The sequence below is a fragment of the Lytechinus variegatus genome, chromosome 2 (genome assembly GCF_018143015.1).
Source record: "Lytechinus variegatus isolate NC3 chromosome 2, Lvar_3.0, whole genome shotgun sequence".
NCBI lineage: Eukaryota > Metazoa > Echinodermata > Echinoidea > Temnopleuroida > Toxopneustidae > Lytechinus > Lytechinus variegatus.
Genome location: NC_054741.1, coordinates 333031 through 345778, shown reverse-complemented (window position 1 = coordinate 345778; position 12748 = coordinate 333031).

Here is a 12748-nt window from a genome sequence, read left to right as displayed (position 1 = left end):
CAATCGGTCCGTCGGTTCTCGCGCTACGGCCCGCCCTTTTCTCCTTGTTTTGACAAAAATGGGCGTGACCTTCAACTTTCAATGGCCACTGCGTTGTTACGTGTTGACCAATTTTCATGAAACTGGTACCATTTGATAGGAAATTCAGAGAGGAATCCAAAACATGCATTGAATAATGTATTCGAGCAATTTATAAGGTCATGACCTTTGACCTTAACTTTGACCTTGAGTTTGACCCCCGGACAAATAATTTTTTAACTTGATTTTCGTGTATGTTAATTATTGGTATGATATTGACAAAATATGTTAAAATCAATGATGATATTTTATTTCTTCACCTTTAAAAACTCTTCCAAAGATACCATGAAATTTCACTCTAGTCCCACACACTGATATTCATGTTAGTAAAGTGTTTACCAGTTACATGATTTCTTCCAATCTTAAGTTACAGCATGCAAACACATGAAAAGAAATTAAGCTTAATCAGTTTACAAATAAAAGATTAAACCTTTATGCTCATGAATAGGTATCTGTTAAGGCATTTTATGATTCAGCAATATATATCATATACATATATATACATGTATATATTTTGATGATAAAAGTGAAGACTTTACTACCATGAATATATATGATATATATTGCCGAACTTCAAAATGAATATATATTGATGAACATCAAAATGCCTAAACAGATACCTATTCATGAGCATAAAAGTTTAATCTTTTATTTGTGAACTGATTAAGCTTAATATCTTTTCATGTGCTTGCATACTGTAACTTAAGATTGGAAGAAATCATGTAACTGGTAAACACTTTACTAACATGAATATCAGTGTATGGGACTAGAGTGAAATTTCATGGTATCTTTGGAAGAGTTTTTAAAGGTGAAGAAATAAAATATCATCATTGATTTTAACATATTTTGTCAATATCATACCAATAATTAACATACACGAAAATCAAGTTAAAAAATTATTTGTCCGGGGGTCAAACTCAAGGTCAAAGTTAAGGTCAAAGGTCATGACCTTATAAATTGCTCGAATACATTATTCGATGCATGTTTTAGATTCCTCTCTGAATTTCCTATCAAATGGTACCAGTTTCATGAAAATTGGTCAACACGTAACAACGCAGTGGCCATTGAAAGTTGAAGGTCACGCCCATTTTTGTCAAAACAAGGAGAAAAGGGCGGGCCGTAGCGCGAGAACCGACGGACCGATTGGACTAATTTTTTTTGTTTTGTGCTTGAGCCATGGTGAATTTTATGTATACCAAATTACAATGAATTCTGAGACGGTCAGGTGCAACCACTGGGTGAATCCAGATGGAATGACCCACCTCCAGTTTAAGATAAGTTATGAAAATTGCATCTTAAGTTTTACTAATAATTTGGTTACCGGTATTTGATTTGTAATAATGTTTCAAATTCAGTGTTTGTGTGAAGAAGGAGGTTCAATTTATGACCAGCCACCCCAACCAACAATTAGTTACCAGGGAATGTTCTAGACTCATAAATTAACCTTCTACATCAACTCTTAAAATGGTAAGAAAAAAAAATCTATTTGATTTCATATAATTTATGAAAAACCATCATTTGGTGATGAAATGTTCAGGGTCCAATAAAGACTAGATACTGTCTCACCATTTTGTGGGTATGAGTGAAAAAATTCCCTCATGAAATGGGAAGTGTTAGTTTGTCACATGCACATCTTTGTATCTAGGAAGAGTGGTCAAGAATCTTGTCTTGAAACAGGTCCCAAAAATTGTTTGACACTACATGTACCTTTTCCAGACTGCTTGAAAGTTTCACCAAGACTTCATTGTGCACACCTCATACTTGAGTAAACTCCAAACTTCCACCTTGTTTCTCATAATTTAAATCTCTCACTGAATTCCTATTGTTTTGTTGATCACTTTTGACTTTGTTTGTTATATCATTTTAAAATTAAGGATGTGCTTATTACATGTTTTATGGAAATCCCATAATTCATTTTCTGCAACTTATTGTTGGTTTGGGGTAGTAGGTTCCATTTGGTTTAAGCAATACTGATGCCATTATTGAGCCAGGAATACATATAAGACTGAAGATACTTTAGGCTGAAGAAAGCTGAATATTTAAGTGTCACATGTATTCTTACTTGCCTATTTTAGTCTTTCATTGCTTTTATGAACTGTTTGTAAAAAAAAGTCAAAGAAACTTTAACATGAAGGTTAAAGTTTGAAAAATGAGAGGGTTTATCAATTTATTTGCAATCAATGGCAAGTTACAATGGTTTCAACTTTCATTACCAAATTTTAGAAAGAACAATTGTAGCCATCGAAAATAAAAAATTCATACCTTTGGTTGCAACAGACATATTAGTTGCAAATTATGCAAATGATTGTAAGACCTAATTGATTTTGAAGCCAATGTTTTGACTTGCAATGAATTGTCAGTTTCCTGCTACACCATAATATGCAACCTTTTCAGAGAAACTGAAAACCACATTTTTAAAAATGTTTTTCTTATAAAATGTATTTCAAAACTACATGTAAGCACCAGGGACAAAATCACTTTTCAATCAATACACATAATTTCTATTTTAAACACGGACATACTGAAGCTTTTCATAATGCATTGATCAGAGTAAAATCGCTTGAACAGAATGCCAAAACAAAACAATAACCAAAAAAGACAATAGACCATATTCTGTGCCAGCCTACCCTTGTGTCATTTCAGTTGCTAATGCTTAAATTAACGGCTGTTTAAAGCCTAATTTCTGTATCTTGACAGCTGATCACAGCTCGACGTTTAGCGTTCTTTGTCTTTTTTTTGTTCTATTTTGTATTTCATATCATTCTGTTCATTCATGCAATTGACCCTGATAAGTGCATGTTGAAAAGGTTGGTATGTCCATTTATAGGGGAGACCAGGGTTGGTTGGAACATGGGGTAAGTTGAAACATTGTAATTTTCCTTAACGCCTGTAAAATAAATTTATGCAATATTGCCCTCAATTTATTGTTATTAACAATACAACAGTTGTATGGAATGCTTTGGGGCAACCATCTTTTTTAAAGTTGCCCAAGATCTCCCACAGATATTCAAGAACCTTCAAGAACCATAACCATAAAATAAATATTCTACTGTTTCTACATACAGCAGAATAATGAGACATGCTTTTATAGCATAATTGCTTGTCTTGAGACAAAAAAAAGCTAGCCCTTGAAATGAATTCAGCAATCTCCCCAATGTGGCAATTCAAGATAACCCCTGAAATATTGGTTTACCTACCTCATATCATAGATGGCTTTTCCTACATGCTCAAATAAAAAAAAACCCCTACAACTCTGGACTAGATATTGTCTGGTTTTATTTCCTGCTTATTTGGTGTAGCTTGTATTCATATAGTATATAACAGTTTTTCCTGATAATCTGGGCCAAATAGAGCCAAACAAAGAAATCACCAAATTATGGACATAAACTGCAAGTCTTTGTTATCCATTTAAGCAAAGAATATTGTTAGTGCCATATTCCTGTGAACTGTAAAAAAAATGTTCAAAACTATGTAATCATAACCCACCTGACTAACTATGCCATCAAATAAAGCCTTTAGTAATAAGCTAATATGAGTTTATATAAGCAAAATATTCAGTAGGCAAGCTGTTTATTGTGCTTATATAGTTTGTTTCACTTTTAAATTGGTTTTGGCTCTTTAAATAAAAAAGTGAAGTTCCTGGTGCATGCACAGTATACCCTCACTTGCTATGTACATGTGTATTGTCCTAATTACACATTATGTAAAGACAGGAGATTTGACTGTGGTTTGTAATTGGAGAAAGTAGGCAGTATCTATCTCCACAAAGCTACAGAATAAAATGCTGTAACAACAAAGAAAGTTTATTTACCATAAAACCAACTATTCATTTAAATGGGGGCAATATATCAGGCAAGTGAAGGATATGCAGATTTGGTAAGTGTGTGTATAAAAGTTTAAAATCATGAATCCAAAGTACTATAGAATTCCTAACCACAAGCTCAAAGTATTCATGTATTCTGGGGCAAACAAAATCACCTCATTTGGGATTTTCTGCTTTGAAATCAGTGCTACGGTGTATTTGTATTTTTGAATTAAAGGCGAATTGGTTACAATCTAATCCTTCCATATCTGATATCATGTAACTTACATGATATCAGATTTGGCAAGATTAGGAATCAAATGCCACTATTGCAAATGTTGAATGATTTTTGAGAAGGGGTATTAATTTTAAAACCTGAAAATATGAAATTAATAGTGACAGGGTTGCATGTGGTGTAGGGATTCAGTTGGAACTATTCATGTTTACATTATGTGAAATGTTTTTTTAATAATTAACTGTACATACATGTACATGTATATTCTGAATTTAATAAATGTATTTAAAGTTATAACCAGACTTATCATTCTTTGTTTTCAAATGCCTAGACTGAATGGGTTTAGAACAAGTAAAATGAGATAAAATAGATAACACATAACTGGAAATTAGAACCAAAGGACTAATTACAATTTTTTATTCACACTTATGATATTCCCCAAAACAATCAATAAATCAGTATGATTGTTCAGAATTCCAAGAGCTTTTGCAGGGATTTCTCCAAGATTAAAGTATATTCAGAGTGATAATAAGTAAATCAGGAGAGCTTGTGATTTTGCTAGCAAGGAGTATCCTTTGCTATAACAATGTAGGAGTAATTCAGGCTCATAGCAAGTCTGCAAGCATAAACTCAATACCATGTATAGACTAGACCATAAATCATACAGGTGTGTAAACAGCCACAGTATATGAGTAAATCTAAATGTAGTCTCATTACTTCAGACTCTGTATTATACACTATGCAAATACTAAATGTCTGTGCCTGCAGACTAGCTCATAACTTTATCATGCGAGTGTGAATGCTAAAAATAATTGGTCATTTTTAACCTGTTTGATCTACATTGTGATCAAACTGGTATGATGGCTCTTAAAGGGGAAGTTCACCCTGACAAAAACTTTATTGTAAAAATAGCAGAAAAATAATAAAAAATATTGCCGAAGGTTTGAGAAAAAATCATCAAATAGTTAAAAAGTTATTAGAATTTCAATTATTTGATTTGTGACATCATATGCGAGCAGCATTCCTACATAGCAAATGGTAAAAAATCAATGAAATGTCATTTTCTCAGAAAATTGATAATGGTTTTCAATGTACCTTTTGTATATCAATAGACAAATCATTTCACAACCAATCATGAATAGGAAAGAAAATTAAGTCATCAGGAACCATGCAAAATTTGAAATTCATACATTTTATATTACATAATACATTACGAAAATTTCCTGTTTGATTGTCGACCTCACTTCGGACTGCAAACTGCAGTCGGATACCCCGTTTTTCGTTTGGAAACAACATTTCCAACCTCGATAAACCCATCTTGGCCAGGTAATCCCCTTGTCTCAATTTCACCACCACGGGCCAGCCAAACGAGCGTTGAGCCAAGGACGAAATGATAAACAACAGCTGTGCTATTACGTAAGACTTGTCTGCCTGTAGAAGGATCTTCGGAATGAAATTATTGTATTCGATATTAATCACGTTTTCAAAGGCATATTACATTAAGACATCCAATACTAGTCCATTTTCAATTTGGAACGAAGAAAATCGACCTCGAAATAAGGAAAGTAAGTGAATAAAAATGACGGCATGTTTTGCAGAAACCGAGCTCAGCGCTGCGCATGCATCCCGTCGTGTGTGGCCCCCTACTGTGACTGTATATGCCGGGCTCTTGCGTTATCTTCGGACCGACGTCAAGAAACAGGTGTTTTGAAACTTAAATTGCTTGCTTGGGGCATGTTAGGGTTTGTCGTATTTGGAGAAGAGAATTGATGAGAAGGGAAACCAGGGTATAGTGATCTCAAATGGAAGTTTTTCGTCATGACATGGGGCAGCTGCTCGTTTATGACGTCACAAATGCAAAACTTTGAACTCTAATAACTTTCTTACTCTTTAACGGATTTTCCTCAAACCTTCACTAATATTTTAAAATATTTTTTCTGCTATTTTTGCAACAAAGTTTTCTTCAGGGTGAACTTCCCCTTTAATATGACCAAACCTTTCAAGTGGATTGTGAGAATCTCGACAACTGGCAGGTTTCAAATGGAAAAAAATGTAACAAAACTACAAGCAGAAAGCAATGAGTAGAGTTTCTATTACAATATGAGTTTTCTTTATTACAAATTTTCATTAGATACTTATATATGCACAGAGTTATAGCAGCAGAAATTTACATGATTTATCATATAATATAAACAACATAAATTTGTTATCTTTACATTTAAAGACCTAACTCCTGAATACAGGCAATAATCAAGTTGACAATGACAGGGATTCATCATCATTAGAAATTGATCTAAAATGTTTTATCAATAAAAGGATATGGGCTCAGGGAAATATTTCGAATTGAAATTTTCACTTTGTAAGCCTGAGCCCCCCATTCCTCCTCCCCCCTTCTCTCTTATTATTATTTCTCCACTTTCATTCTCATTATTTACCACATGGTTTCTTTACGCTCATCTTTGGCTTTTCCTGTGTAGTTTGATTTTTTTGGTAAGTGTCCAATCTCCTTGATTGCTATTATTTGTAAGGAAACTGCAGCAGACATTACAAGGTCTGCTTATTATGCAGGTTCCTTTGTATGTTATCTTCTGTATTCTTTATTTAATGAAATGTTTTTCTTGTAATGTGTTATATTTTGTTATACAAGGTGTTTCTAGAAACGTGGAATGCCTCTGGCAGTCTCACCTACATTATGCGATTCGTTATAGCAGCAGTGCTGACATTGAACTCAGCCATTAAGTAATTACAAAAGAAAACACTCATATGACAATAAAATACTATGTCAATTGACCCGACATGACCTTTGACCATGATCATGTGACCTAAGACATGTGCAAAACAATCATTCATACTTGATTACCCTTATGTCTATGTTTCATGAACTACATGTGTGCATCCATTAACTTTCTACATGTAAGTTATGTCCAAGTTTCATGAACTAGATCCATATACTTTATAAGTTATGACATTTAAAAAACTTAACCTTGGTTACGATTTCAATGTTGACGCCGCCGTCGGAAAAACAGCGCCTATAGTCTCGCTCTTCTATGCAGGCGAGACAAACAGGTAACTGAAGTTCAAAGGTCAGCTATATCAAGAACATGATTTATTCTTGTTCTTTCTATTCTACAGAACTGATTATCATCAACTTTAATGTAACACCTTGATTGGGTCACAAGTCACAGAGTTATCATCCTTCAAAGGCAAAGGGTACAGAACCTACTTTTTCCAAGTTTGGGGTTTTACATTGCACCCCATACACAAAACCAACTTTGTTGTAAGGTTTTGTTTTCATCAGAGGTTTTCCCTTCAAATTTCAGTGAAATACTATCCCTTCTGTTAACTTTTTGTGAGTGACTGGCATTTACTGCCAAGTTCTATTTCTGTTGAATACATCAGTCATCCCTTTTGCACCAACACCTTCAGCATTCTAGTACCTCCACTGTGGATGCTGCATTTCTTGCATAGCTCTTGTAACCATTGCGGGATTGTGACAAAGAATATCTATCTCATGCCAAACATTTGCTTGCAAATCACCAACGATGTGCTAAACAAAAATTGCAGCCAGGTATCAGTTATGAAACATTCACTCGCAAAAAATATAAGCAGAAGGGATGGCATTTCACTGAAATTTCCAGGGAAAAACTATGATGAAACCAAGACCTTACAGCAAAGTGTGTTCCCTGCATGTACATTAAGAACCAAAACTTGGAAAAAGTGGGTTTTGTACCCTACACCTTCGAAGGACCATAACTCTGTGACCAATGACTCAAGCAAGGTGTCAAATTAAAGTTGATGAGATACTCGGTTATGTAGAACAAAAATCACACGAATGAATAATATATTTCTGATCCAGCTGACCTTTGAACTTCGATTATCTTTTTTTAGAAAAAGCCTGTATATTTTGTAAAGTTTTAAAATAAATCCAATTCACGTCAACATTTCTAACAATTCATTATAATAACATTGGGTAAATTATGTCACATACAAGTATCCCGAACTCCTAGAGAGAATTTCATGAAACAAATAGTGATTTTATGACAACAATATTGTATGCTACTGAAATCCTTGTTATCTGATTGGCTTGGGACAAATTAGTCAATATAAGTCACTACAAATTTCATGAAACCCTCCCCTGGTGCTTCACAATTATGAAAAAAATCTGAACATCCTGGCAGACAACTAATTTACTCTGATAGAGTTGATAGACTGGCAGTTTCGTAATTCTGGTTCAAAACACAGTCCGCTAGTGCAGTGGTGGATACAGGATTTGGAAATGGAGGGGCGCAAGGAGAACATTGGGAAATAAAGAGGGCACAAAGGACAGTATTTCTAGATTTAGATTTACTCCCATTTCGAATGGGTGATTCTCAAATTATAGAGGGGATGTGCACCCTTCATACCCCTACCTGCATCCACCAATATAACTAGTACCTTTTAATAAGATAGGTATCCTCAAGGTCCATCAGAGAGAACCTTAAGCCACTGGTCCTCTGGATGCTCAGTAATCAAGTATTCATTTCTACCTTAATCAGTGGTCAAGTGAAATAATGATCACCACCACATGGGTCATAATCAATTTTTAATGAGAATGAAATAATATACACAGTTGCAGCAAGGAGGGGACTCACTTTTACTTCCAAGACTTATTTTTCATTTTCCAGATCTCTTTTGATCAATTGGGGGCAAGGTAATATTTCCCAGCCAGAGAATAGATTTTCCCTTGAACTATACACATGCATACCACACTAACAAGCAACTTATTTTGCCATGACTTGCATACATTCTTTGTTGCACAAATCCCCAAAACAAACAATAAATTAATAATCACCTATGATAGCGTGTCACATATTTTTCATGGAGGGAGGGGGGGTGTTTAAATTGCGAGATACATTATGTACATTCACATGTATGGACTTCAAATGAACCTTAACAAAGTTTGATACAAAAATATATATTATACAACTCCCAAGAATATTTTGTCATCTGATCGGTCCAAATCAGATCAAATGATACTCGGAGCATTGCACTATGACATCTAAAATACAATATCCTGCACTCTGACGTCATATCAAATGCACTATCCTGCACTCTGACGTCATATCAAATGCACTATCCTGCACTCTGACGTCATATCAAATGCACTATCCTGCACTCTGACGTCATATCAAATGCACTATCCTGCACTCTTACGTCAGAGTGGAGGATAGTACGAGGTCTGGAATTATCTAGAATTTAGATCAAATATAGCATTTAGGGCAACTCAGTAACATGGGAGAGGAGGGGGTTGTATAAAACAAACAATGCACGCATTTTTGTGCATAGAGGACATAAATAATGAACTCTGTGCACCACTCACCAAATGGATATACCGCACTCGGTCCTGCGGACCTCGGTGCGGTATATCAATTGGCTCTTCTCACACATCGTTCATTATTTGGCCCCGCATGCACGTGCTTACGTGCATTATTCATGTACTATTATTTATCACCAAACAAAAAAAAATTCCAATGATTTACAATTTCATCTAAGAAACATGGATCCATTCCAAAATGCATACTTTTTATCAAAAAACTGCACAAGGAATTATCCTACCAAATATAGTATTCTTTAATATTACATATAAAGATAAATCGTATACAAAGATATTGCAACTTGTTCTTATAGTAAAACATAAATAATGTAGTTATGATATAATTTAGGTTAGCATTCCTACAGACCTCAGAAGTGTTAATACCTGTAGGTCTTTGATCAAAAGAAGGTTTTGTGAGTAAAAATGATTTACTTTCGAATTTTAAATAATGCTACACATTTTCTTCATTATAGTCAAAGTGTGTTTACATGTATGTTTAGGGGACAGTGTTTTGTCACCGGAATTTACTAAAAGAATTCTAAGAAATGAATGAAAACTTGAAATAGCATCTTAATGAAATCTAAAAAAATATAACATGTTTTTTTAAGCAGTTAAACACAATGAAATTTCTAAAACACAAGTTCAATATATCAAACTAAAGCATTTTAAGCCAAATGAAATAATTAGTGAACTCAATTTTGCTGACTGAGTACAACAAAAGAAAAGCATGGACTGATAAAACGTTAAATAAAGTCATGGCATCTACAATGAAATTATAGCCAGCTGAAATGCCTGTCAGGCCTTCACACACAGCTTGTAGATTTCAATAGCAAATGAACATAATGTCATAAAAATAATAAGATTTGTGGTCCTTTTACAGCTAACTTCAAGAAACTAACTTGGTTTCAAAGTATTTCATCATTTTATTTATATCAATGGAAAATGTAGCAAATCCAGTAGATTAAAGTTTAAGAAATGTTCTAATAGACCAATTATTACTGGAGTAAATGAAATCAAGAAAGATTATTTGAAAACTATGACAGTAAGTAAAAGGAACATAATGGCTACAAAAAAAGTATTGGCAAGGCAAAATATGTAATTTTAAGTATTGTAATTGCTTTAAAGAGTGAAACAACATGTACAATTTATACATGCAGTATATGAAGCAAATCATCAAAGGATTTACCATCTAAGACAGAGAAATATGGGACCTGTTTCACTAAGACTTGTTACAATAACAAATGCATAATTTCTGTAACAAGTTTTCTATCAGCCAATCAAATTGAACAATTTCACAAGCTTGATACTGTTCTGGCAAAGATTTTAATAATACATCGTTACAAGTTTTATGAAATAGGCCAATGGAAGGAATACTAGTTTGGACAAAACATAAGAAAATAAATCATTTCTGAAGAAGAGTTGGTATTCTCTACTTCTTGATCATAAATACTTCAAAGATTCACAAATATTCCTTAAAAGGTATCATCAAAACAGTGTTCCCACAGCTCAAAGTCAAATCAGAGGCATTACCTAGAATCTTTCAGCATTTAAACAAAAATGGACAATAATCCAGCAATCCTGAAATTAACAGTTCGGCTTAGAGACCTAAAACATCATGAAAATTAAGACCTCTCTTGTGCATACAATTTCTAAAATCGGCACAAAATCACTAATGCAAACATGAGCAGGGCATTTTGAGCTACATAACAAGACAAATCATTCTGATGAAATAAGAATATTAAAACTATTAGCATTTTTTTTAATTCAATAAATGTGTTATTTTGATTTTTGTATTTCCCTGAATTTTGCTGGAAATTTTAATTTTTCTGAAAATTCCCCGAAGATACAGATTTCCCAAGAATCAAGGAAATTCCTGCCAACATAGAAACACTGTCGCCACATGCTGAAAAACAGATTTCAAAAAAATATTAAATCATGATCATGGTTATCACAAGGAGGCATAATACCTGAATTGGTATGAGTTGAGTGGTGGAATCATTATTCCAGAACTTGGGTTTTAAAACCCAATCAATGCACTAGTGCCATTTGGTTAGGTATTTTTCAGATTCAAGTCAAGTTTTACAATGGAAACCAGAGACCATTTTGTGCTCTTGTGATAAGATATCTGTAGACCTCTGCAGGAATAATCACCTTTACCAAGCTTTTTAGTTTTGTTCTAACGGGAATCCAAAATTATTGGTGTGGTCTGCTTTTTCCATCAAGAGGTTCATTGATAATAGCTGTAGTTAAAAGTGATTGGTAAATTGGCAACAGAAATTTGTGACTGATTGCAAATATATTAATAATAATTGGCTGTGAGTTGCATTATCAAAAAACCATTAAAGTCAATTAAAGATTATCTCTTAGATACTCTTAAAAGAGATGATAATATGACCCTTATCATGCAATCTAATGGCAAACTCCCATCTGTCCCAGTTTCCAAAGTCACAAAGCGGCTGTTACTCGAAGACTAAGCAATGAATAATAGAAGCTAGCAGCAATGATATGGTGAGGTTACACATTGGTAAATTCAACCAAAAGAAATAGATAAGTCATGCAGTGCAATCTTGCTATCATAATCATACTTAATTGATTGAAATATAATATGACATGAAACGTTTTAGGAAATTAAGTTCTTTAACTGGTGAACAATCAGTCTTTGACAGTGTAAATTTCTCAAAAATTGTGTATTTCCTTTTAACATGAGCCCTAGGGCCTGCAGGATGTTGCATTGCAACTAAGCTATAGCATTGGGCAGGCACTATGAGACCAACCAGTTTGACTCGGGCCTAGTTACAACCCAGAAAATTCTTTGAAAACAGTGCTATTTGGTGAATTATCCATCTTAATTGCAAGTAAAAATGCACTTGGGGTTTCAGCTTGGGGTGATTAATTTATATCACCACACCATCGCAAATTTCTCGAACATGGAACTCACAGAATGCATGCTCCATTAACCCTATTTTAACTGGGCTATTTCAGACCAGGATATACTTGGGGGGCCCCCCTCAGATCTAGACCACTGATTGCGGGATCGTCGCTAAAATTTCCGGACACTTAAGAGTTGGAAGTAAACTACAAGATTGTATAGTAAAATTTTCAAAAAAGTGGAATGCCTCTTGCATTCTTGCCTGCATTACGCATTTTGATATAGCAGCTTTGCTGACTTTGAAAACAGGTAATGAATAATTATTCACAAAAGAAATGTCCATTGAACCAAAATGACCTTTGATCTTGATCATGTGATCTATGACGTGTGCAAAACAATCATTCATACTTG